Genomic DNA, 24,550 nt, shown 5'->3' on the forward strand with positions numbered 1-24,550 from the left:
GTCTTCCCATTGGGACATGTGGGAGTGTACACCTTGTCCCCATGCTGAGAGGTCTTGGTACCTCTCACCTTCCCTCTGGGAATGCTCTTGGGCATCATCCCCTTGGGAATCCTCTGGGACACTCAGATCTCTCTGCAGGGACAGCTCGTGGCACCTCTCGTCTTCTCCCCATCCCATCTCCTACCGCCCACTCACATTTATTTTCCACTGGGAAATCTCTTGGGTTGTCACACATTCTTCCCTCTCCCACCCCTCTTGGTACATCTCACTGTCCTCCTCCCACTGGGACAGCTCCTGAGCTCTGATGGTTTCTTCCCCTTCATTGAGCGCTTGGTGTGTCCCCCCTCTGGACTGGGAAACTTCCCAAACTCCCACACGTACCTGGCCTTGGTACAGCTCTTGGCTGCTCCAGGCTCCCCACCGGGACATTTCTTGGGCTCCTGGAACTTCTCTCCTGCAGGTCTCTTCCACATCTTCTCTCCGGGAAAGCTCTCGGTCCATTTTGGCGAAGGGCCTCTCCTCCTCCTCAGTTTGTGACAGTGGCAGGACTGAGCTGCCCACTGCCCCTGACCACAGCTCGCTGCTGGCTTCCAGCCAGCTGGGCAAGGTGCTGTGGGACTGGGAGGTGGAGTTGGCTTTGTCCTCGTCGCTGTCTCTGTCTGTCGCTGTCGGCCGCTGTCGCTGTCGGCGTCTGGCGCAGAGACAGGGAGCTGTGTCCTCCTCAGAGAGCGGCTCTCCTGGGACTGGGCACCCCAGGGCTCTGCGCCCCTTGGAGACCCTCAGCCCGGGCGGGGCTCCCTGATGTCACAAGGGTCTCTGGCCACCACCACGTCCCACATCACAAAGGGCCGTGACACCATGTGCCGTGTCACAAAGGGCCACCCCCGGCACCCCAACAGCACTGGAGCAGACAGGAACCTGTTGCAGTTTATGTTTATTTCATTAAGTTATTGTTAAGTGGTACATTTTTTTGACTTCCCATGGTTTTACCTAGTTGTTTTTTTTCCCTATGTTGCACACTCCCTTTAAAGGTGTCCCTCAATTATTCCCCTCCCTTTGTCCCAGTCCCTTCCCTGCCTGTCCAGGCAACCCTGCCACTTTTTCCTGAATGTTCCCTGCCACTCAGCCCCTGGGCCACTCCCTGATTGAGATCCTGTCGTGGTTTGATGAGGAAAAAGAATTTTATTGGAAAGAAGAGGTCAGTTTGGATACTGACCACTTGAAGGTGGACACGCCTCTGTGAACAGAGAGGTGTTAAAAGCAGAATTCCCAGGAGAACTCTCTCTTTTTATTAATTATCTAGAGAGTGGGAACCGATTATGGTCCATGTTATGTCTCACTGTACTTTGTTCAAGTTAGGTGGTAAGATTCTGAATGTTTGAAAATGTCTTCATTTTAAATTTTGTGCGTATTTTTTTTTTCCTTTCTTTTTTTATTTTATAGTAGCATAATAGTAGTAGCTTAATAAAGTTTTTCCCTTGTTCTTAAGCTTCAGTCTGCTTTGATCTGTTCTCGACCACATTGTGATTACAACATAATGTAGAGTAATGTTTTTATTCCATAACTGTTATAGAAATATACAATATGTAATAAAAATAAATTAATTGCTAGTTTTCCTTATTCCTTCAATTTTCTCTTCACTTTTCTATTCTTATTCTTCTTATGGTTCTTTTCCTACTCTTTTCTATTCTTCTTCTTCTTTGCTACTTCTATGTATTTTTATATTCTTATTCCTATTCCTATTCTTCTTCGACATATTTTGAAATTCTTATTCCTATTCCTATACTTTTTCTTCTGCATATATTGAAATTCCTATTCCTAGTACTCTTCTAAGTATTTCTAAATTCTTATTACTATACTTCTTCTATCTACTCTTAAATAATCATTCTATGTCTTGTCTTTTTAGTCTTCATCTTTGTCTTCTTCCTCTTTGCTGTCTTCATCTTCTTCATCCTATTTGTCTTCACCTTCTTCATTGTCTTCATCTTCTTCACAGTCTTCATCTTCTTCATCTGCTATGTCGTCTTTGCCCACTTTTTCTGTGTCATTGTCTTCATCTTTGTCTTTGTCGTCTTTGCCATTGTCCTGGAGCGGTTTGTGCTCAGAGTCAGTTCCAGGAGCCTCTGCTTTGTGCCCCAGAAGTGGTTGCTGCACCTTCCAGCCCGGGGCCGGGTGTGTGCGGGGCAGGGATGGGGGAGCTTTGGGCTCTTTGGGTGGGCATTTTCCAAGCCCCACTGCCCAGGCCTTCGTGGCTCTGCCTGGTTGGGTTTTGCTTGGCTTGCTTGGCCCATCCAAAGGCTTTTCTCTTCCCTGGCTTGGAGGAGCTGCAGCAGCAATCTCTGAGCCCCTCGAGCCAAACCGGACAGCCGCTGCTCCGACACAGAGGAGCGGGACTGGCAGGAGAAGTCATCTTCATCTTCTTCCTGTTCTTCACCTTCCTTCCCCTCATCTTCTTCACCTTTCTCTGTGTCTCTTTCAGTCCTCAGAGCGTGGCCTGAGGCAGGGACAGCGGAACAGCCCCCGCAGCGCCCGCCTGAAGCGGGAGGGACGTTTCCTGGGGGCAGCCGGCTGCCCGCGGAGGGCCTGGGCTCCCAGCCGGGCAGGCCGGGGGCTGGGGGGGCTGTGCGGGACAGGCGCCGGCCCTCGGCTGCACGGCTCCTGTGCCGGGCACTCAGCCCAGGCCTCCCGAGGGACGGGCACTGCGAGCCCCTCTGACACAAAAACTTTCCACTTGTCCACATTCTTTTCTTTGTCCTGTTCTGGGGGCAGCTCCAGGAGGCTCACATTGTCCCACTCGTCATCCTCTGGGTACAAGGGCTTGGCCAAGATCACATGCTTGGGCCAGTTCTCCTGCATGAGCCCCGTGTTGCTGTCATTTTCCCAGTTGGAGAGTCCTGAGGGTCTGCTGCCATTCCCTCTGGAAACGTTTTGGCCAACGTATTCTTCCCAGTCTGAAATTTCTGCATAGCTGACGACATCTCCTCCGGACAGCACTTGCTCAATGCATTCTTCCCAGTCCGAGGGGTCTTGGGAGCTGCTGACTTCTCCCTGGGACAGGTCTTGGTCCAAATATTTTTCCCAGTCAAAATGTTGGTGGTAACTCGTGACTTCCCCGTGGGGCAGATCATCCTCCGTGCATTCTTCACTGTAGGACGCTTCCTGGGACAGCTCAGGGTCTCCAAGCAGGAAAGGCTCCAGGTCATGCAAGAATTGCCAACTTTTGTTTTCCTCATCGGAGCCATCCATCCTCTCCTGCACTGCCAGCTCTGACCACACTGCTGCCTCCTCAGCAGCTCCGGACAGGGCAGCAGCTCCCGGCTCGGCCTCCCTGGGACTGCCTGGGGCAGGGGAGGCGCTGGGCAGGGCAGGGGCTGCCTCTGCTGCCACCTCTGTGCCCACGGGGCTGGCAGAGCTGGGCCCCTCTGGGGGAAGAGCTGTGCTGTCCTCGGGACTAAGCTTGCTGGCCAATTCCACTTTGGACTGCCCCTGAGCAATCAGACTGTACCCTGAAGAGAGCATGATGTCCTCTCCTGCAGGGGACAGCTTCTCCTCTCTCGTGCTGTCCCCTTCAGAGACCTCAATGTCCTCTTCCACTGGGGACAGCTCCTGGTCACTCATACTGTCCTCGGGAATGTTCTCGATGTCTTCTTCCACTGAGGACAGCTCCTGGTCACTCTCACTGTCCTCTGGAATGTTCTCTATGTCTTCTTCCACTGAGGACAACTTCTGGTCACTCATGCTGTCCTCTGGAATGTTCTCTATGTCTTCTTCCACTGAGGACAGCTCCTGGTCACTCTCACTGTCCTCTGGAATGTTCTCGATGGCCTCTTCCACTGAGGACAGCTCCTGGTCACTTGTGCTCTCTTCTGGAGCAACCTCGATGTCTTCTTCCACTGAGGACAGCTCCTGGTCACTTGTGCCATCCTCTGGAGCAACCTCGATGGCCTCTTCCACAGAGGACAGCTCCTGATCACTTGTGCTGTCCTCTGGAATGTTCTCAATGGCCTCTTCCACTGGGGACAACTCCTCGGCACTTGTACCATCCTTTGGAAAAATCTTGATGGTTTTTTCCCCTGAGGACAGCTCCTGGTCGCTTGTGCTGTCCTCTGGAATGTTCTCGAGGGCCTCTTCCACGGAGGACAGCTCTGGGTCACTTGTGCTGTCCCATGGAATATCTTCAATTGCCTCTTCCACTAAGGACAGCTCCTTGTCTCTTGTGCTGTCCCATGCAAAATCATCACTTGCCTCTTCCACTAAGGACAGCTCCTTGTCTCTTGTGCTGTCCTCTGGAATGTTGTTGATGGCCTCTTCCACGGAGGACTGCTCTTGCTCATTTCTGCTGTCCTCTGGAACAACCTCGACGTCCTCTTCCACTGAGGACAGCTCCTTCTCTCTTGTGCTGTCCTCTGGAATGCCCTCAAGGGACTCTTTCACTGGGGACAGCTCCTGGTCACTTGTGCTGTCCCATGGGATGTCCTCAATTGCCTCTTCCACTGAGGACAGCTCTGGGTCAGTGTTGCTGTCCCCTGGAGGGAGCTCGATGGCCTCTTCGACCTGGGACAGCTCCTCGTCACTGGATGAGGAACAAGTCTGGGTGTTCTTCTCCTCCTTCACTGAGCCCAGTGGGTTCTCCAAAGAACTGGAGCTGACATCGTCCTCCCAAGGGAGCAGCTCTTGGTTTCCCAAATCTTCCCCTTGGGACAGGAGAGGCTCAGAGGGCTCCTCGTCCTCCTCAGCAGCTCCAGCCGGGGCAGCAGCTGCCGGCTCGGCCTCCGTGGGACTCTGCAGGGAAGGAGAGGCGCTGGTCAGGGCAGGCACTGCCTCTGCTGCCACCTCTGTGTCCGCGGGGCTGGCAGAGCTGGGCCCCTCTGGGGGACAAGGCTGAGGCTCCTCGTCCCTCCCTGGGCACAAGGGTCTGTCCCAGATCTCAGAGCTGATGTTGTGTCCCCATTGGGACAGCTCCTGCCTGCTCACATCTTCCCCCCTTTGGGACAGCTTTCGCTCACTCACATCATCCCACTGGGGCAGCTCTTGGGCTGCAGCGTCTGGTCCTTGGCACAGCTCCCTGCCACTGCTGTCTCCCACTTGGGACAATTCCAGCTCTCTCCTGTCTTCCCATTGGGACATGTGGGAGTGTACACCTTGTCCCCATGCTGAGAGGTCTTGGTACCTCTCACCTTCCCTCTGGGAATGCTCTTGGGCATCATCCCCTTGGGAATCCTCTGGGACACTCAGATCTCTCTGCAGGGACAGCTCGTGGCACCTCTCGTCTTCTCCCCATCCCATCTCCTACCGCCCACTCACATTTATTCTCCACTGGGAAATCTCTTGGGTTGTCACACATTCTTCCCTCTCCCACCCCTCTTGGTACATCTCACTGTCCTCCTCCCACTGGGACAGCTCCTGAGCTCTGATGGTTTCTTCCCCTTCATTGAGCGCTTGGTGTGTCCCCCCTCTGGACTGGGAAACTTCCCAAACTCCCACACGTACCTGGCCTTGGTACAGCTCTTGGCTGCTCCAGGCTCCCCACCGGGACATTTCTTGGGCTCCTGGAACTTCTCTCCTGCAGGTCTCTTCCACATCTTCTCTCCGGGAAAGCTCTCGGTCCATTTTGGCGAAGGGCCTCTCCTCCTCCTCAGTTTGTGACAGTGGCAGGACTGAGCTGCCCACTGCCCCTGACCACAGCTCGCTGCTGGCTTCCAGCCAGCTGGGCAAGGTGCTGTGGGACCGGGAGGTGGAGTTGGCTTTGTCCTCATCGCTGTCTCTGTCTGTCGCTGTCGGCCGCTGTCGCTGTCGGCGTCTGGCGCAGAGACAGGGAGCTGTGTCCTCCTCAGAGAGCGGCTCTCCTGGGACTGGGCACCCCAGGGCTCTGCGCCCCTTGGAGACCCTCAGCCCGGGCGGGGCTCCCTGATGTCACAAGGGTCTCTGGCCACCACCACGTCCCACATCACAAAGGGCCGTGACACCATGTGCCGTGTCACAAAGGGCCACCCCCGGCACCCCAACAGCACTGGAGCAGACAGGAACCTGTTGCAGTTTATGTTTATTTCATTAAGTTATTGTTAAGTGGTACATTTTTTTGACTTCCCATGGTTTTACCTAGTTGTTTTTTTTCCCTATGTTGCACACTCCCTTTAAAGGTGTCCCTCAATTATTCCCCTCCCTTTGTCCCAGTCCCTTCCCTGCCTGTCCAGGCAACCCTGCCACTTTTTCCTGAATGTTCCCTGCCACTCAGCCCCTGGGCCACTCCCTGATTGAGATCCTGTCGTGGTTTGATGAGGAAAAAGAATTTTATTGGAAAGAAGAGGTCAGTTTGGATACTGACCACTTGAAGGTGGACACGCCTCTGTGAACAGAGAGGTGTTAAAAGCAGAATTCCCAGGAGAACTCTCTCTTTTTATTAATTATCTAGAGAGTGGGAACCGATTATGGTCCATGTTATGTCTCACTGTACTTTGTTCAAGTTAGGTGGTAAGATTCTGAATGTTTGAAAATGTCTTCATTTTAAATTTTGTGCGTATTTTTTTTTTCCTTTCTTTTTTTATTTTATAGTAGCATAATAGTAGTAGCTTAATAAAGTTTTTCCCTTGTTCTTAAGCTTCAGTCTGCTTTGATCTGTTCTCGACCACATTGTGATTACAACATAATGTAGAGTAATGTTTTTATTCCATAACTGTTATAGAAATATACAATATGTAATAAAAATAAATTAATTGCTAGTTTTCCTTATTCCTTCAATTTTCTCTTCACTTTTCTATTCTTATTCTTCTTATGGTTCTTTTCCTACTCTTTTCTATTCTTCTTCTTCTTTGCTACTTCTATGTATTTTTATATTCTTATTCCTATTCCTATTCTTCTTCGACATATTTTGAAATTCTTATTCCTATTCCTATACTTTTTCTTCTGCATATATTGAAATTCCTATTCCTAGTACTCTTCTAAGTATTTCTAAATTCTTATTACTATACTTCTTCTATCTACTCTTAAATAATCATTCTATGTCTTGTCTTTTTAGTCTTCATCTTTGTCTTCTTCCTCTTTGCTGTCTTCATCTTCTTCATCCTATTTGTCTTCACCTTCTTCATTGTCTTCATCTTCTTCACAGTCTTCATCTTCTTCATCTGCTATGTCGTCTTTGCCCTCTTTTTCTGTGTCATTGTCTTCATCTTTGTCTTTGTCGTCTTTGCCATTGTCCTGGAGCGGTTTGTGCTCAGAGTCAGTTCCAGGAGCCTCTGCTTTGTGCCCCAGAAGTGGTTGCTGCACCTTCCAGCCCGGGGCCGGGTGTGTGCGGGGCAGGGATGGGGGAGCTTTGGGCTCTTTGGGTGGGCATTTTCCAAGCCCCACTGCCCAGGCCTTCGTGGCTCTGCCTGGTTGGGTTTTGCTTGGCTTGCTTGGCCCATCCAAAGGCTTTTCTCTTCCCTGGCTTGGAGGAGCTGCAGCAGCAATCTCTGAGCCCCTCGAGCCGAACCGGACAGCCGCTGCTCCGACACAGAGGAGCGGGACTGGCAGGAGAAGTCATCTTCATCTTCTTCCTGTTCTTCACCTTCCTTCCCCTCATCTTCTTCACCTTTCTCTGTGTCTCTTTCAGTCCTCAGAGCGTGGCCTGAGGCAGGGACAGCGGAACAGCCCCCGCAGCGCCCGCCTGAAGCGGGAGGGACGTTTCCTGGGGGCAGCCGGCTGCCCGCGGAGGGCCTGGGCTCCCAGCCGGGCAGGCCGGGGGCTGGGGGGGCTGTGCGGGACAGGCGCCGGCCCTCGGCTGCACGGCTCCTGTGCCGGGCACTCAGCCCAGGCCTCCCGAGGGACGGGCACTGCGAGCCCCTCTGACACAAAAACTTTCCACTTGTCCACATTCTTTTCTTTGTCCTGTTCTGGGGGCAGCTCCAGGAGGCTCACATTGTCCCACTCGTCATCCTCTGGGTACAAGGGCTTGGCCAAGATCACATGCTTGGGCCAGTTCTCCTGCATGAGCCCCGTGTTGCTGTCATTTTCCCAGTTGGAGAGTCCTGAGGGTCTGCTGCCATTCCCTCTGGAAACGTTTTGGCCAACGTATTCTTCCCAGTCTGAAATTTCTGCATAGCTGACGACATCTCCTCCGGACAGCACTTGCTCAATGCATTCTTCCCAGTCCGAGGGGTCTTGGGAGCTGCTGACTTCTCCCTGGGACAGGTCTTGGTCCAAATATTTTTCCCAGTCAAAATGTTGGTGGTAACTCGTGACTTCCCCGTGGGGCAGATCATCCTCCGTGCATTCTTCACTGTAGGACGCTTCCTGGGACAGCTCAGGGTCTCCAAGCAGGAAAGGCTCCAGGTCATGCAAGAATTGCCAACTTTTGTTTTCCTCATCGGAGCCGTCCATCCTCTCCTGCACTGCCAGCTCTGACCACACTGCTGCCTCCTCAGCAGCTCCGGACAGGGCAGCAGCTCCCGGCTCGGCCTCCCTGGGACTGCCTGGGGCAGGGGAGGCGCTGGGCAGGGCAGGGGCTGCCTCTGCTGCCACCTCTGTGCCCACGGGGCTGGCAGAGCTGGGCCCCTCTGGGGGAAGAGCTGTGCTGTCCTCGGGACTAAGCTTGCTGGCCAATTCCACTTTGGACTGCCCCTGAGCAATCAGACTGTACCCTGAAGAGAGCATGATGTCCTCTCCTGCAGGGGACAGCTTCTCCTCTCTCGTGCTGTCCCCTTCAGAGACCTCAATGTCCTCTTCCACTGGGGACAGCTCCTGGTCACTCATACTGTCCTCGGGAATGTTCTCGATGTCTTCTTCCACTGAGGACAGCTCCTGGTCACTCTCACTGTCCTCTGGAATGTTCTCTATGTCTTCTTCCACTGAGGACAGCTCCTGGTCACTCTCACTGTCCTCTGGAATGTTCTCGATGGCCTCTTCCACTGAGGACAGCTCCTGGTCACTTGTGCTCTCTTCTGGAGCAACCTCGATGTCTTCTTCCACTGAGGACAGCTCCTGGTCACTTGTGCCATCCTCTGGAGCAACCTCGATGGCCTCTTCCACAGAGGACAGCTCCTGATCACTTGTGCTGTCCTCTGGAATGTTCTCAATGGCCTCTTCCACTGGGGACAACTCCTCGGCACTTGTACCATCCTTTGGAAAAATCTTGATGGTTTTTTCCCCTGAGGACAGCTCCTGGTCGCTTGTGCTGTCCTCTGGAATGTTCTCGAGGGCCTCTTCCACGGAGGACAGCTCTGGGTCACTTGTGCTGTCCCATGGAATATCTTCAATTGCCTCTTCCACTAAGGACAGCTCCTTGTCTCTTGTGCTGTCCTCTGGAATGTTGTTGATGGCCTCTTCCACGGAGGACAGCTCTTGCTCATTTCTGCTGTCCTCTGGAACAACCTCGATGTCCTCTTCCACTGAGGACAGCTCCTTCTCTCTTGTGCTGTCCTCTGGAATGCCCTCAAGGGACTCTTTCACTGGGGACAGCTCCTGGTCACTTGTGCTGTCCCATGGGATGTCCTCAATTGCCTCTTCCACTGAGGACAGCTCTGGGTCAGTGTTGCCGTCCCCTGGAGGGAGCTCGATGGCCTCTTCGACCTGGGACAGCTCCTCGTCACTGGATGAGGAACAAGTCTGGGTGTTCTTCTCCTCCTTCACTGAGCCCAGTGGGTTCTCCAAAGAACTGGAGCTGACATCGTCGTCCCAAGGGAGCAGCTCTTGGTTTCCCAAATCTTCCCCTTGGGACAGGAGAGGCTCAGAGGGCTCCTCGTCCTCCTCAGCAGCTCCAGCCGGGGCAGCAGCTGCCGGCTCGGCCTCCGTGGGACTCTGCAGGGAAGGAGAGGCGCTGGTCAGGGCAGGCACTGCCTCTGCTGCCACCTCTGTGTCCGCGGGGCTGGCAGAGCTGGGCCCCTCTGGGGGACAAGGCTGAGGCTCCTCGTCCCTCACTGGGCACAAGGGTCTGTCCCAGATCTCAGAGCTGATGTTGTGTCCCCATTGGGACAGCTCCTGCCTGCTCACATCTTCCCCCCTTTGGGACAGCTTTCGCTCACTCACATCATCCCACTGGGGCAGCTCTTGGGCTGCAGCGTCTGGTCCTTGGCACAGCTCCCTGACACTGCTGTCTCCCACTTGGGACAATTCCAGCTCTCTCCTGTCTTCCCATTGGGACATGTGGGAGTGTACACCTTGTCCCCATGCTGAGAGGTCTTGGTACCTCTCACCTTCCCTCTGGGAATGCTCTTGGGCATCATCCCCTTGGGAATCCTCTGGGACACTCAGATCTCTCTGCAGGGACAGCTCGTGGCACCTCTCGTCTTCTCCCCATCCCATCTCCTACCGCCCACTCACATTTATTTTCCACTGGGAAATCTCTTGGGTTGTCACACATTCTTCCCTCTCCCACCCCTCTTGGTACATCTCACTGTCCTCCTCCCACTGGGACAGCTCCTGAGCTCTGATGGTTTCTTCCCCTTCATTGAGCTCTTGGTGTGTCCCCCCTCTGGACTGGGAAACTTCCCAAACTCCCACACGTACCTGGCCTTGGTACAGCTCTTGGCTGCTCCAGGCTCCCCACCGGGACATTTCTTGGGCTCCTGGAACTTCTCTCCTGCAGGTCTCTTCCACATCTTCTCTCCGGGAAACCTCTCGGTCCATTTTCACGAAGAGCCTCTCCTCCTCCTCAGGCTGTGACAGTGGCAGGACTGAGCTGCCCACTGCCCCTGACCACGGCTCACTGGTGGCTTCCAGCCAGCTGGGCAAGGTGCTTTGGGACCGGGAGGTGGAGTTGGCTTTGTCCTCGTCGCTGTCTCTGTCTGTCGCTGTCGGCCGCTGTCGCTGTCGGCGTCTGGCGCAGAGACAGGGAGCTGCGTCCTCCTCAGAGAGCGGCTCTCCTGGGACTGGGCACCCCAGGGCTCTGCGCCCCTTGGAGACCCTCAGCCCGGGCGGGGCTCCCTGATGTCACAAGGGTCTCTGGCCACCACCACGTCCCACATCACAAAGGGCCGTGACACCATGTGCCGTGTCACAAAGGGCCACCCCCGGCACCCCAACAGCACTGGAGCAGACAGGAACCTGTTGCAGTTTATGTTTATTTCATTAAGTTATTGTTAAGTGGTACATTTTTTTGACTTCCCATGGTTTTACCTAGTTGTTTTTTTTCCCTATGTTGCACACTCCCTTTAAAGGTGTCCCTCAATTATTCCCCTCCCTTTGTCCCAGTCCCTTCCCTGCCTGTCCAGGCAACCCTGCCACTTTTTCCTGAATGTTCCCTGCCACTCAGCCCCTGGGCCACTCCCTGATTGAGATCCTGTCGTGGTTTGATGAGGAAAAAGAATTTTATTGGAAAGAAGAGGTCAGTTTGGATACTGACCACTTGAAGGTGGACACGCCTCTGTGAACAGAGAGGTGTTAAAAGCAGAATTCCCAGGAGAACTCTCTCTTTTTATTAATTATCTAGAGAGTGGGAACCGATTATGGTCCATGTTATGTCTCACTGTACTTTGTTCAAGTTAGGTGGTAAGATTCTGAATGTTTGAAAATGTCTTCATTTTAAATTTTGTGCGTATTTTTTTTTTCCTTTCTTTTTTTATTTTATAGTAGCATAATAGTAGTAGCTTAATAAAGTTTTTCCCTTGTTCTTAAGCTTCAGTCTGCTTTGATCTGTTCTCGACCACATTGTGATTACAACATAATGTAGAGTAATGTTTTTATTCCATAACTGTTATAGAAATATACAATATGTAATAAAAATAAATTAATTGCTAGTTTTCCTTATTCCTTCAATTTTCTCTTCACTTTTCTATTCTTATTCTTCTTATGGTTCTTTTCCTACTCTTTTCTATTCTTCTTCTTCTTTGCTACTTCTATGTATTTTTATATTCTTATTCCTATTCCTATTCTTCTTCGACATATTTTGAAATTCTTATTCCTATTCCTATACTTTTTCTTCTGCATATATTGAAATTCCTATTCCTAGTACTCTTCTAAGTATTTCTAAATTCTTATTACTATACTTCTTCTATCTACTCTTAAATAATCATTCTATGTCTTGTCTTTTTAGTCTTCATCTTTGTCTTCTTCCTCTTTGCTGTCTTCATCTTCTTCATCCTATTTGTCTTCACCTTCTTCATTGTCTTCATCTTCTTCACAGTCTTCATCTTCTTCATCTGCTATGTCGTCTTTGCCCTCTTTTTCTGTGTCATTGTCTTCATCTTTGTCTTTGTCGTCTTTGCCATTGTCCTGGAGCGGTTTGTGCTCAGAGTCAGTTCCAGGAGCCTCTGCTTTGTGCCCCAGAAGTGGTTGCTGCACCTTCCAGCCCGGGGCCGGGTGTGTGCGGGGCAGGGATGGGGGAGCTTTGGGCTCTTTGGGTGGGCATTTTCCAAGCCCCACTGCCCAGGCCTTCGTGGCTCTGCCTGGTTGGGTTTTGCTTGGCTTGCTTGGCCCATCCAAAGGCTTTTCTCTTCCCTGGCTTGGAGGAGCTGCAGCAGCAATCTCTGAGCCCCTCGAGCCGAACCGGACAGCCGCTGCTCCGACACAGAGGAGCGGGACTGGCAGGAGAAGTCATCTTCATCTTCTTCCTGTTCTTCACCTTCCTTCTCCTCATCTTCTTCACCTTTCTCTGTGTCTCTTTCAGTCCTCAGTGCGTGGCCTGAGGCAGGGACAGCGGAACAGCCCCCGCAGCGCCCGCAGCGCCCGCCTGAAGCGGGAGGGACGTTTCCTGGGGGCAGCCGGCTGCCCGCGGAGGGCCTGGGCTCCCAGCCGGGCAGGCCGGGGGCTGGGGGGGCTGTGCGGGGCAGGCGCCAGCCCTCGGCTGCACGGCTCCTGTGCCGGGCACTCAGCCCAGGCCTCCCAAGGGACGGGCACTGCGAGCCCCTCTGACACACAAATTTTCCATTTGTCCACATTCTTTTCTTTGTCCTGTTCTGGGGGCAGCTCCAGGAGGCTCACATCGTCCCACTCGTCGTCCTCTGGGTACAAGGGCTTGGCCAAGATCACATGCTTGGGCCAGTTCTCCTGCACGAGCCCCGTGTTGCTGTCATTTTCCCAGTTGGAGAGTCCTGAGGGTCTGCTGCCATTCCCTCTGGAAACGTTTTGGCCAACGTATTCTTCCCAGTCTGAAATTTCTGCATAGCTGACGACATCTCCTCCGGACAGCACTTGCTCAATGCATTCTTCCCAGTCCGAGGGGTCTTGGGAGCTGCTGACTTCTCCCTGGGACAGGTCTTGGTCCAAATATTTTTCCCAGTCAAAGTGTTGGTGGTAACTCGTGACTTCCCCGTGGGGCAGATCATCCTCCGTGCATTCTTCACTGTAGGACGCTTCCTGGGACAGCTCAGGGTCTCCAAGCAGGAAAGGCTCCAGGTCATGCAAGAATTGCCAACTTTTGTTTTCCTCATCGGAGCCATCCATCCTCTCCTGCACTGCCAGCCCTGACCACACTGCTGCCTCCTCAGCAGCTCCGGACAGGGCAGCAGCTCCCGGCTCGGCCTCCCTGGGACTGCCTGGGGCAGGGGAGGCGCTGGGCAGGGCAGGGGCTGCCTCTGCTGCCACCTCTGTGCCCACGGGGCTGGCAGAGCTGGGTCCCTCTGGGGGAAGAGCCGTGCTGTCCTCGGGACTAAGCTTGATGGCCGCTTCCACTTTGGACTGCCCCTCAGCACTCGGGCTGTACCCTGAAGAGACCATGATGTCCTGTACTGCAGGGGACAGCTTCTCCTCTCTTGTGCTGTCCCCTTCAGAGACCTCAATGTCCTCTTCCACTGGGGACAGCTCCTGGTCACTCATACTGTCCTCGGGAATGTTCTCGATGTCTTCTTCCACTGAGGACAGCTCCTGGTCACTCTCACTGTCCTCTGGAATGTTCTCTATGTCTTCTTCCACTGAGGACAGCTCCTGGTCACTCTCACTGTCCTCTGGAATGTTCTCGATGGCCTCTTCCACTGAGGACAGCTCCTGGTCACTTGTGCTCTCTTCTGGAGCAACCTCGATGTCTTCTTCCACTGAGGACAGCTCCTGGTCACTTGTGCCATCCTCTGGAGCAACCTCGATGGCCTCTTCCACAGAGGACAGCTCCTGATCACTTGTGCTGTCCTCTGGAATGTTCTCAATGGCCTCTTCCACTGGGGACAACTCCTCGGCACTTGTACCATCCTTTGGAAAAATCTTGATGGTTTTTTCCCCTGAGGACAGCTCCTGGTCGCTTGTGCTGTCCTCTGGAATGTTCTCGAGGGCCTCTTCCACGGAGGACAGCTCTGGGTCACTTGTGCTGTCCCATGGAATATCTTCAATTGCCTCTTCCACTAAGGACAGCTCCTTGTCTCTTGTGCTGTCCTCTGGAATGTTGTTGATGGCCTCTTCCACGGAGGACAGCTCTTGCTCATTTCTGCTGTCCTCTGGAACAACCTCGATGTCCTCTTCCACTGAGGACAGCTCCTTCTCTCTTGTGCTGTCCTCTGGAATGCCCTCAAGGGACTCTTTCACTGGGGACAGCTCCTGGTCACTTGTGCTGTCCCATGGGATGTCCTCAATTGCCTCTTCCACTGAGGACAGCTCTGGGTCAGTGTTGCCGTCCCCTGGAGGGAGCTCGATGGCCTCTTCGACCTGGGACAGCTCCTCGTCACTGGATGAGGAACAAGTCTGGGTGTTCTTCTCCTCCTTCACTGAGCCCAGTGGGTTCTCCAAAGAACTGGAGCTGACATCGTCGTCCCAAGGGAGCAGCTCTTGGTTTCCCAAATCTTCCCCTTGGGACAGGAGAGGCTCAGAGGGCTCCTCGTCCTCCTCAGCAGCTCCAGCCGGGGCAGCAGCTGCCGGCTCGGCCTCCGTGGGACTCTGCAGGGAAGGAGAGGCGCTGGTCAGGGCAGGCACTGCCTCTGCTGCCACCTCTGTGTCCGCGGGGCTGGCAGAGCTGGGCCCCTCTGGGGGACAAGGCTGAGGCTCCTCGTCCCTCACTGGGCACAAGGGTCTGTCCCAGATCTCAGAGCTGATGTTGTGTCCCCATTGGGACAGCTCCTGCCTGCTCACATCTTCCCCCCTTTGGGACAGCTTTCGCTCACTCACATCATCCCACTGGGGCAGCTCTTGGGCTGCAGCGTCTGGTCCTTGGCACAGCTCCCTGACACTGCTGTCTCCCACTTGGGACAATTCCAGCTCTCTCCTGTCTTCCCATTGGGACATGTGGGAGTGTACACCTTGTCCCCATGCTGAGAGGTCTTGGTACCTCTCACCTTCCCTCTGGGAATGCTCTTGGGCATCATCCCCTTGGGAATCCTCTGGGACACTCAGATCTCTCTGCAGGGACAGCTCGTGGCACCTCTCGTCTTCTCCCCATCCCATCTCCTACCGCCCACTCACATTTATTTTCCACTGGGAAATCTCTTGGGTTGTCACACATTCTTCCCTCTCCCACCCCTCTTGGTACATCTCACTGTCCTCCTCCCACTGGGACAGCTCCTGAGCTCTGATGGTTTCTTCCCCTTCATTGAGCTCTTGGTGTGTCCCCCCTCTGGACTGGGAAACTTCCCAAACTCCCACACGTACCTGGCCTTGGTACAGCTCTTGGCTGCTCCAGGCTCCCCACCGGGACATTTCTTGGGCTCCTGGAACTTCTCTCCTGCAGGTCTCTTCCACATCTTCTCTCCGGGAAACCTCTCGGTCCATTTTCACGAAGAGCCTCTCCTCCTCCTCAGGCTGTGACAGTGGCAGGACTGAGCTGCCCACTGCCCCTGACCACGGCTCACTGGTGGCTTCCAGCCAGCTGGGCAAGGTGCTTTGGGACCGGGAGGTGGAGTTGGCTTTGTCCTCGTCGCTGTCTCTGTCTGTCGCTGTCGGCCGCTGTCGCTGTCGGCGTCTGGCGCAGAGACAGGGAGCTGCGTCCTCCTCAGAGAGCGGCTCTCCTGGGACTGGGCACCCCAGGGCTCTGCGCCCCTTGGAGACCCTCAGCCCGGGCGGGGCTCCCTGATGTCACAAGGGTCTCTGGCCACCACCACGTCCCACATCACAAAGGGCCGTGACACCATGTGCCGTGTCACAAAGGGCCACCCCCGGCACCCCAACAGCACTGGAGCAGACAGGAACCTGTTGCAGTTTATGTTTATTTCATTAAGTTATTGTTAAGTGGTACATTTTTTTGACTTCCCATGGTTTTACCTAGTTGTTTTTTTTCCCTATGTTGCACACTCCCTTTAAAGGTGTCCCTCAATTATTCCCCTCCCTTTGTCCCAGTCCCTTCCCTGCCTGTCCAGGCAACCCTGCCACTTTTTCCTGAATGTTCCCTGCCACTCAGCCCCTGGGCCACTCCCTGATTGAGATCCTGTCGTGGTTTGATGAGGAAAAAGAATTTTATTGGAAAGAAGAGGTCAGTTTGGATACTGACCACTTGAAGGTGGACACGCCTCTGTGAACAGAGAGGTGTTAAAAGCAGAATTCCCAGGAGAACTCTCTCTTTTTATTAATTATCTAGAGAGTGGGAACCGATTATGGTCCATGTTATGTCTCACTGTACTTTGTTCAAGTTAGGTGGTAAGATTCTGAATGTTTGAAAATGTCTTCATTTTAAATTTTGTGCGTATTTTTTTTTTCCTTTCTTTTTTTATTTTATAGTAGCATAATAGTAGTAGCTTAATAAAGTTTTTCCCTTGTTCTTAAGCTTCAGTCTGCTTTGATCTGTTCTCGACCACATTGTGATTACAACATAATGTAGAGTAATGTTTTTATTCCATAACTGTTATAGAAATATACAATATGTAATAAAAATAAATTAATTGCTAGTTTTCCTTATTCCTTCAATTTTCTCTTCACTTTTCTATTCTTATTCTTCTTATGGTTCTTTTCCTACTCTTTTCTATTCTTCTTCTTCTTTGCTACTTCTATGTATTTTTATATTCTTATTCCTATTCCTATTCTTCTTCGACATATTTTGAAATTCTTATTCCTATTCCTATACTTTTTCTTCTGCATATATTGAAATTCCTATTCCTAGTACTCTTCTAAGTATTTCTAAATTCTTATTACTATACTTCTTCTATCTACTCTTAAATAATCATTCTATGTCTTGTCTTTTTAGTCTTCATCTTTGTCTTCTTCCTCTTTGCTGTCTTCATCTTCTTCATCCTATTTGTCTTCACCTTCTTCATTGTCTTCATCTTCTTCACAGTCTTCATCTTCTTCATCTGCTATGTCGTCTTTGCCCTCTTTTTCTGTGTCATTGTCTTCATCTTTGTCTTTGTCGTCTTTGCCATTGTCCTGGAGCGGTTTGTGCTCAGAGTCAGTTCCAGGAGCCTCTGCTTTGTGCCCCAGAAGTGGTTGCTGCACCTTCCAGCCCGGGGCCGGGTGTGTGCGGGGCAGGGATGGGGGAGCTTTGGGCTCTTTGGGTGGGCATTTTCCAAGCCCCACTGCCCAGGCCTTCGTGGCTCTGCCTGGTTGGGTTTTGCTTGGCTTGCTTGGCCCATCCAAAGGCTTTTCTCTTCCCTGGCTTGGAGGAGCTGCAGCAGCAATCTCTGAGCCCCTCGAGCCGAACCGGACAGCCGCTGCTCCGACACAGAGGAGCGGGACTGGCAGGAGAAGTCATCTTCATCTTCTTCCTGTTCTTCACCTTCCTTCTCCTCATCTTCTTCACCTTTCTCTGTGTCTCTTTCAGTCCTCAGTGCGTGGCCTGAGGCAGGGACAGCGGAACAGCCCCCGCAGCGCCCGCAGCGCCCGCCTGAAGCGGGAGGGACGTTTCCTGGGGGCAGCCGGCTGCCCGCGGAGGGCCTGGGCTCCCAGCCGGGCAGGCCGGGGGCTGGGGGGGCTGTGCGGGGCAGGCGCCAGCCCTCGGCTGCACGGCTCCTGTGCCGGGCACTCAGCCCAGGCCTCCCAAGGGACGGGCACTGCGAGCCCCTCTGACACACAAATTTTCCATTTGTCCACATTCTTTTCTTTGTCCTGTTCTGGGGGCAGCTCCAGGAGGCTCACATCGTCCCACTCGTCGTCCTCTGGGTACAAGGGCTTGGCCAAGATCACATGCTTGGGCCAGTTCTCCTGCACGAGCCCCGTGTTGCTGTCATTTTCCCAGTTGGAGAGTCCTGAGGGTCTGCTGCCATTCCCTCTGGAAACGTTTTGGCCAACGTATTCTTCCCAGTCTGAAATTTCTGCATAGCTGACGACATCTCCTCCGGACAGCACTTGCTCAATGCATTCTTCCCAGTCCGAGGGGTCTTGGGAGCTGCTGACTTCTCCCTGGGACAGGTCTTGGTCCAAATATTTTTCCCAGTCAAAGTGTTGGTGGTAACTCGTGACTTCCCCGTGGGGCAGATCATCCTCCGTGCATTCTTCACTGTAGGACGCTTCCTGGGACAGCTCAGGGTCTCCAAGCAGGAAAGGCTCCAGGTCATGCAAGAATTGCCAACTTTTGTTTTCCTCATCGGAGCCATCCATCCTCTCCTGCACTGCCAGCCCTGACCACACTGCTGCCTCCTCAGCAGCTCCGGACAGGGCAGCAGCTCCCGGCTCGGCCTCCCTGGGACTGCCTGGGGCAGGGGAGGCGCTGGGCAGGGCAGGGGCTGCCTCTGCTGCCACCTCTGTGCCCACGGGGCTGGCAGAGCTGGGTCCCTCTGGGGGAAGAGCCGTGCTGTCCTCGGGACTAAGCTTGATGGCCGCTTCCACTTTGGACTGCCCCTCAGCACTCGGGCTGTACCCTGAAGAGACCATGATGTCCTGTACTGCAGGGGACAGCTTCTCCTCTCTTGTGCTGTCCCCTTCAGAGACCTCAATGTCCTCTTCCACTGGGGACAGCTCCTGGTCACTCATACTGTCCTCGGGAATGTTCTCGATGTCTTCTTCCACTGAGGACAGCTCCTGGTCACTCATGCTGTCCTCTGGAATGTTCTCGATGTCTTCTTCCACTGAGGACAGTTCCTGGTCACTCATACTGTCCTCTGGAATGTTCTCTATGTCTTCTTCCACTGAGGACAGCTCCTGGTCACTCTCACTGTCCTCTGGATTGTTCTCGATGTCCTTTTCCACTGACGACAGCTCCTGGTCACTTGTGCTCTCTTCTGGACCAACCTCGATGTCTTCTTCCACTGAGGACAGCTCCTGATCACTTGTGCTCTCTTCTGGAGCAACCTCGATGGCCTCTTCCACTGAGGACAGCTCCTGATCACTTGTGCTGTCCTCTGGAATGTTCTCAATGGCCTCTTCCACTGGGGACAACTCCTCGGCACTTGTACCATCCTTTGGAAAAATCTTGATGGTTTTTTCCCCTGAGGACAGCTCCTGGTCGCTTGTGCTGTCCTCTGGAATGTTCTCGAGGGCCTCTTCCACGGAGGACAGCTCTGGGTCACTTGTGCTGTCCCATGGAATATCTTCAATTGCCTCTTCCACAGAGGACAGCTCTGGGTCACTTGAGCTGTCCCATGCAAAATCATCACTTGCCTCTTCCACTAAGGACAGCTCCTTGTCTCTTGTGCTGTCCTCTGGAATGTTGTTGATGGCCTCTTCCACGGAGGACAGCTCTTGCTCATTTCTGCTGTCCTCTGGAACAACCTCAACGTCCTCTTCCACTGAGGACAGCTCCTTCTCTCTTGTGCTGTCCTCTGGAATGCCCTCAAGGGACTCTTTCACTGGGGACAGCTCCTGGTCACTTGTGCTGTCCCATGGGATGTCCTCAATTGCCTCTTCCACTGAGGACAGCTCTGGGTCAGTGTTGCTGTCCCCTGGAGGGAGCTCGATGGCCTCTTCGACCTGGGACAGCTCCTCGTCACTGGATGAGGAACAAGTCTGGGTGTTCTTCTCCTCCTTCACTGAGCCCAGTGGGTTCTCCAAAGAACTGGAGCTGACATCGTCCTCCCAAGGGAGCAGCTCTTGGTTTCCCAAATCTTCCCCTTGGGACAGGAGAGGCTCAGAGGGCTCCTCGTCCTCCTCAGCAGCTCCAGCCGGGGCAGCAGCTGCCGGCTCGGCCTCCGTGGGACTCTGCAGGGAAGGAGAGGCGCTGGTCAGGGCAGGCACTGCCTCTGCTGCCACCTCTGTGTCCGCGGGGCTGGCAGAGCTGGGCCCCTCTGGGGGACAAGGCTGAGGCTCCTCGTCCCTCCCTGGGCACAAGGGTCTGTCCCAGATCTCAGAGCTGATGTTGTGTCCCCATTGGGACAGCTCCTGCCTGCTCACATCTTCCCCCCTTTGGGACAGCTTTCGCTCACTCACATCATCCCACTGGGGCAGCTCTTGGGCTGCAGCGTCTGGTCCTTGGCACAGCTCCCTGACACTGCTGTCTCCCACTTGGGACAATTCCAGCTCTCTCCTGTCTTCCCATTGGGACATGTGGGAGTGTACACCTTGTCCCCATGCTGAGAGGTCTTGGTACCTCTCACCTTCCCTCTGGGAATGCTCTTGGGCATCATCCCCTTGGGAATCCTCTGGGACACTCAGATCTCTCTGCAGGGACAGCTCGTGGCACCTCTCGTCTTCTCCCCATCCCATCTCCTACCGCCCACTCACATTTATTCTCCACTGGGAAATCTCTTGGGTTGTCACACATTCTTCCCTCTCCCACCCCTCTTGGTACATCTCACTGTCCTCCTCCCACTGGGACAGCTCCTGAGCTCTGATGGTTTCTTCCCCTTCATTGAGCGCTTGGTGTGTCCCCCCTCTGGACTGGGAAACTTCCCAAACTCCCACACGTACCTGGCCTTGGTACAGCTCTTGGCTGCTCCAGGCTCCCCACCGGGACATTTCTTGGGCTCCTGGAACTTCTCTCCTGCAGGTCTCTTCCACATCTTCTCTCCGGGAAAGCTCTCGGTCCATTTTGGCGAAGGGCCTCTCCTCCTCCTCAGTTTGTGACAGTGGCAGGACTGAGCTGCCCACTGCCCCTGACCACAGCTCGCTGCTGGCTTCCAGCCAGCTGGGCAAGGTGCTGTGGGACCGGGAGGTGGAGTTGGCTTTGTCCTCATCGCTGTCTCTGTCTGTCGCTGTCGGCCGCTGTCGCTGTCGGCGTCTGGCGCAGAGACAGGGAGCTGTGTCCTCCTCAGAGAGCGGCTCTCCTGGGACTGGGCACCCCAGGGCTCTGCGCCCCTTGGAGACCCTCAGCCCGGGCGGGGCTCCCTGATGTCACAAGGGTCTCTGGCCACCACCACGTCCCACATCACAAAGGGCCGTGACACCATGTGCCGTGTCACAAAGGGCCACCCCCGGCACCCCAACAGCACTGGAGCAGACAGGAACCTGTTGCAGTTTATGTTTATTTCATTAAGTTATTGTTAAGTGGTACATTTTTTTGACTTCCCATGGTTTTACCTAGTTGTTTTTTTTCCCTATGTTGCACACTCCCTTTAAAGGTGTCCCTCAATTATTCCCCTCCCTTTGTCCCAGTCCCTTCCCTGCCTGTCCAGGCAACCCTGCCACTTTTTCCTGAATGTTCCCTGCCACTCAGCCCCTGGGCCACTCCCTGATTGAGATCCTGTCGTGGTTTGATGAGGAAAAAGAATTTTATTGGAAAGAAGAGGTCAGTTTGGATACTGACCACTTGAAGGTGGACACGCCTCTGTGAACAGAGAGGTGTTAAAAGCAGAATTCCCAGGAGAACTCTCTCTTTTTATTAATTATCTAGAGAGTGGGAACCGATTATGGTCCATGTTATGTCTCACTGTACTTTGTTCAAGTTAGGTGGTAAGATTCTGAATGTTTGAAAATGTCTTCATTTTAAATTTTGTGCGTATTTTTTTTTTCCTTTCTTTTTTTATTTTATAGTAGCATAATAGTAGTAGCTTAATAAAGTTTTTCCCTTGTTCTTAAGCTTCAGTCTGCTTTGATCTGTTCTCGACCACATTGTGATTACAACATAATGTAGAGTAATGTTTTTATTCCATAACTGTTATAGAAATATACAATATGTAATAAAAATAAATTAATTGCTAGTTTTCCTTATTCCTTCAATTTTCTCTTCACTTTTCTATTCTTATTCTTCTTATGGTTCTTTTCCTACTCTTTTCTATTCTTCTTCTTCTTTGCTACTTCTATGTATTTTTATATTCTTATTCCTATTCCTATTCTTCTTCGACATATTTTGAAATTCTTATTCCTATTCCTATACTTTTTCTTCTGCATATATTGAAATTCCTATTCCTAGTACTCTTCTAAGTATTTCTAAATTCTTATTACTATACTTCTTCTATCTACTCTTAAATAATCATTCTATGTCTTGTCTTTTTAGTCTTCATCTTTGTCTTCTTCCTCTTTGCTGTCTTCATCTTCTTCATCCTATTTGTCTTCACCTTCTTCATTGTCTTCATCTTCTTCACAGTCTTCATCTTCTTCATCTGCTATGTCGTCTTTGCCCTCTTTTTCTGTGTCATTGTCTTCATCTTTGTCTTTGTCGTCTTTGCCATTGTCCTGGAGCGGTTTGTGCTCAGAGTCAGTTCCAGGAGCCTCTGCTTTGTGCCCCAGAAGTGGTTGCTGCACCTTCCAGCCCGGGGCCGGGTGTGTGCGGGGCAGGGATGGGGGAGCTTTGGGCTCTTTGGGTGGGCATTTTCCAAGCCCCACTGCCCAGGCCTTCGTGGCTCTGCCTGGTTGGGTTTTGCTTGGCTTGCTTGGCCCATCCAAAGGCTTTTCTCTTCCCTGGCTTGGAGGAGCTGCAGCAGCAATCTCTGAGCCCCTCGAGCCGAACCGGACAGCCGCTGCTCCGACACAGAGGAGCGGGACTGGCAGGAGAAGTCATCTTCATCTTCTTCCTGTTCTTCACCTTCCTTCCCCTCATCTTCTTCACCTTTCTCTGTGTCTCTTTCAGTCCTCAGAGCGTGGCCTGAGGCAGGGACAGCGGAACAGCCCCCGCAGCGCCCGCCTGAAGCGGGAGGGACGTTTCCTGGGGGCAGCCGGCTGCCCGCGGAGGGCCTGGGCTCCCAGCCGGGCAGGCCGGGGGCTGGGGGGGCTGTGCGGGACAGGCGCCGGCCCTCGGCTGCACGGCTCCTGTGCCGGGCACTCAGCCCAGGCCTCCCGAGGGACGGGCACTGCGAGCCCCTCTGACACAAAAACTTTCCACTTGTCCACATTCTTTTCTTTGTCCTGTTCTGGGGGCAGCTCCAGGAGGCTCACATTGTCCCACTCGTCATCCTCTGGGTACAAGGGCTTGGCCAAGATCACATGCTTGGGCCAGTTCTCCTGCATGAGCCCCGTGTTGCTGTCATTTTCCCAGTTGGAGAGTCCTGAGGGTCTGCTGCCATTCCCTCTGGAAACGTTTTGGCCAACGTATTCTTCCCAGTCTGAAATTTCTGCATAGCTGACGACATCTCCTCCGGACAGCACTTGCTCAATGCATTCTTCCCAGTCCGAGGGGTCTTGGGAGCTGCTGACTTCTCCCTGGGACAGGTCTTGGTCCAAATATTTTTCCCAGTCAAAATGTTGGTGGTAACTCGTGACTTCCCCGTGGGGCAGATCATCCTCCGTGCATTCTTCACTGTAGGACGCTTCCTGGGACAGCTCAGGGTCTCCAAGCAGGAAAGGCTCCAGGTCATGCAAGAATTGCCAACTTTTGTTTTCCTCATCGGAGCCGTCCATCCTCTCCTGCACTGCCAGCTCTGACCACACTGCTGCCTCCTCAGAAGCTCCGGACAGGGCAGCAGCTCCCGGCTCGGCCTCCCTGGGACTGCCTGGGGCAGGGGAGGCGCTGGGCAGGGCAGGGGCTGCCTCTGCTGCCACCTCTGTGCCCACGGGGCTGGCAGAGCTGGGCCCCTCTGGGGGAAGAGCTGTGCTGTCCTCGGGACTAAGCTTGCTGGCCAATTCCACTTTGGACTGCCCCTCAGCAATCAGACTGTACCCTGAAGAGAGCATGATGTCCTCTCCTGCAGGGGACAGCTTCTCCTCTCTCGTGCTGTCCCCTTCAGAGACCTCAATGTCCTCTTCCACTGGGGACAGCTCCTGGTCACTCATACTGTCCTCTGGAATGTTCTCGATGTCTTCTTCCACTGAGGACAGCTCCTGGTCACTCTCACTGTCCTCTGGAATGTTCTCTATGTCTTCTTCCACTGAGGACAGCTCCTGGTCACTCTCACTGTCCTCTGGAATGTTCTCGATGGCCTCTTCCACTGAGGACAGCTCCTGGTCACTTGTGCTCTCTTCTGGAGCAACCTCGATGTCTTCTTCCACTGAGGACAGCTCCTGGTCACTTGTGCCATCCTCTGGAGCAACCTCGATGGCCTCTTCCACAGAGGACAGCTCCTGATCACTTGTGCTGTCCTCTGGAATGTTCTCAATGGCCTCTTCCACTGGGGACAACTCCTCGGCACTTGTACCATCCTTTGGAAAAATCTTGATGGTTTTTTCCCCTGAGGACAGCTCCTGGTTGCTTGTGCTGTCCTCTGGAATGTTCTCGAGGGCCTCTTCCACGGAGGACAGCTCTGGGTCACTTGTGCTGTCCCATGGAATATCTTCAATTGCCTCTTCCACTAAGGACAGCTCCTGCTCTCTTGTGCTGTCCTCTGGAATGTTGTTGATGGCCTCTTCCACGGAGGACAGCTCTTGCTCATTTCTGCTGTCCTCTGGAACAACCTCGATGTCCTCTTCCACTGAGGACAGCTCCTTCTCTCTTGTGCTGTCCTCTGGAATGCCCTCAAGGGACTCTTTCACTGGGGACAGCTCCTGGTCACTT

General features: G+C 53.2%; 1 protein-coding gene across 1 annotated transcript in view; it reads right to left on the reverse strand.

Moving 5' to 3' along the window:
- Nucleotides 1-24,550, reverse strand: part of LOC144247630 (uncharacterized) — a 140,547-nt gene that overhangs the window by 80,855 nt on the left and 35,142 nt on the right.

Source organism: Lonchura striata, chromosome 29 (assembly GCF_046129695.1).
Source record: "Lonchura striata isolate bLonStr1 chromosome 29, bLonStr1.mat, whole genome shotgun sequence".
NCBI classification, from domain to species: Eukaryota; Metazoa; Chordata; class Aves; order Passeriformes; family Estrildidae; genus Lonchura; species Lonchura striata.